This window comes from Schistocerca nitens, chromosome 7 (genome assembly GCF_023898315.1).
Source record: "Schistocerca nitens isolate TAMUIC-IGC-003100 chromosome 7, iqSchNite1.1, whole genome shotgun sequence".
Classification (NCBI taxonomy): domain Eukaryota; kingdom Metazoa; phylum Arthropoda; class Insecta; order Orthoptera; family Acrididae; genus Schistocerca; species Schistocerca nitens.
In genome coordinates this window covers 308,751,337-308,753,787 of record NC_064620.1, presented here as the reverse complement: position 1 = coordinate 308,753,787, position 2,451 = coordinate 308,751,337, and positions in this window count along the sequence as shown.

The following is a 2,451-nucleotide window of genomic DNA, read 5'->3' as shown; positions in this document are numbered from 1 at the left end:
GGTATGACGGGTGTCGCTGAAGCAACCGGTTAATACCTGTACCGATCGTCGATATCAACGATTCACCTCCAGCGCGAACAACCGCGCAACAACGGATTTCCAGTTCATTTGCGTAACTTGGGCAGCAAACGTAGACATCCATCTACATTTGCGACTTCTACGAGTCTTGCATGCCTGGATGTTGTGTGTCACGACGCACTCCATCAGCATACATACACGCTGCGACGTGTGCACGAAAGAACACGTGGAAGGTGGCCAGCGTACGTATGCGAATGCCATTGCACAGCTGCGAAGCGCATTCAACACGCGAACTCCTGACCGACGAGCTAGAGGTGACAGGAGGGGAGGGGGGGGGGGGGGCGGGGGCGATATACGTCCTATTGCAGTACACAATACAGTGGATAGCGGGACCATGTGGAAAGTAAGCAACACTCGCAAGATGTGAGGGTACGCACCGTAAAATGAATCAATACGCAGAACACCACAGTGTGCGCGAAGTGAACTATGTTGAGATGGTTGCAATTAGGCAACGCTACACGAATTCCTAGATTCATATAACTAACAATTACAGGGCAGGTTAAGGCGCAACGTGGGTTAGGTTAGGGCGCAACGTGGGTTAGGTTAGGGCGCAACGTGGGTTAGGTTTGGGCGCAACGTGGGTTAGGTTAGGGCGCAACGTGGGTTAGGTTAGGGCGCAACGTGGGTTAGGTTAGGGCCCAACGTAGGTTAGGTTAGGGCGCAACGTAGGTTAGGTTAGGGCGCAACGTAGGTTAGGTTAGGGCGCAACGTAGGTTAGGTTAGGGCGCAACGTAGGTTAGGTTAGGGCGCAACGTAGGTTAGGTTAGGGCGCAACGTAGGTTAGGTTAGGGCGCAACGTGGGTTAGGTTAGGGCGCAACGTGGGTTAGGTTAGGGCGCAACGTGGGTTAGGTTTGGGCGCAACGTGGGTTAGGTTAGGGCGCAACGTGGGTTAGGTTAGGGCGCAACGTGGGTTAGGTTAGGGCCCAACGTAGGTTAGGTTAGGGCGCAACGTAGGTTAGGTTAGGGCGCAACGTAGGTTAGGTTAGGGCGCAACGTAGGTTAGGTTAGGGCGCAACGTAGGTTAGGTTAGGGCGCAACGTAGGTTAGGTTAGGGCGCAACGTAGGTTAGGTTAGGGCGCAACGTGGGTTAGGTTAGGGCGCAACGTGGGTTAGGTTAAGGCGCAACGTGGGTTAGGTTAGGGCGCAACGTGGGTTAGGTTAGGGCGCAACTTGGGTTAGGTTAAGGCGCAACTTGGGTTAGGTTAAGGCGCAACTTGGGTTAGGTTAAGGCGCAACTTGGGTTAGGTTAAGGCGCAACTTGGGTTAGGTTAAGGCGCAACTTGGGTTAGGTTAAGGCGCAACTTGGGTTAGGTTAAGGCGCAACTTGGGTTAGGTTAAGGCGCAACTTGGGTTAGGTTAAGGCGCAACTTGGGTTAGGTTAAGGCAGAAGTTGGGTTAGGTTAAGGCAGAAGTTGGGTTAGGTTAAGGCAGAAGTTGGGTTAGGTTAAGGCAGAAGTTGGGTTAGGTTAAGGCGCAACTTGGGTTAGGTTAAGGCGCAACTTGGGTTAGGTTAAGGCGCAACTTGGGTTAGGTTAAGGCGCAACTTGGGTTAGGTTAAGGCGCAACTTGGGTTAGGTTAAGGCGCAACTTGGGTTAGGTTAAGGCGCAACTTGGGTTAGGTTAAGGCGCAACTTGGGTTAGGTTAAGGCGCAACTTGGGTTAGGTTAAGGCAGAAGTTGGGTTAGGTTAAGGCAGAAGTTGGGTTAGGTTAAGGCAGAAGTTGGGTTAGGTTAAGGCAGAAGTTGGGTTAGGTTAAGGCAGAAGTTGGGTTAGGTTAAGGCAGAAGTTGGGTTAGGTTAAGGCAGAAGTTGGGTTAGGTTAAGGCAGAAGTTGGGTTAGGTTAAGGCAGAAGTTGGGTTAAGGGATGGTGTGTGTGTGGGGGGGGGTGGGGTGGCGAGGTTCGTTGATAGTGATGGTAGTAAGTGGACGCCTGAGGCACTATCAGATATGTCACGTCAGTTGCACTTGTGGCTCATGGCAGGTGGCGCGCCCGTTCTGTGTTTGTGGCAAAGGAGTGGCACACCTGTGTCTTTCATTCCTGCCATTGTTTATGTGCTGTGAGATGCGGCAGTGTGGTGCTGTTGGGTGCACCCCTGTGTAGGACATGTGTGGGTGTTGGTGGCGTATCTGAGCAATGGTGGTTGTAGGAAGAGTGGGATATTCAGTTTTCTGGTTCGACGTCCCGGTCTGGTTATCATAGTGTGGATGGTGTACTGTGGCCGAGAGGATGCACTGGATGTTGTTCCATGCTGGTACTTAGATGTTGTGTCTGCGTCTGTTACAGGCATAGACTAGTGGGTGATGGAGTGTGTGGGTGACGTGTGGTTGACATTGTGTGCACAGACGTTCAGCATGTATAGGGACAGTTGTAT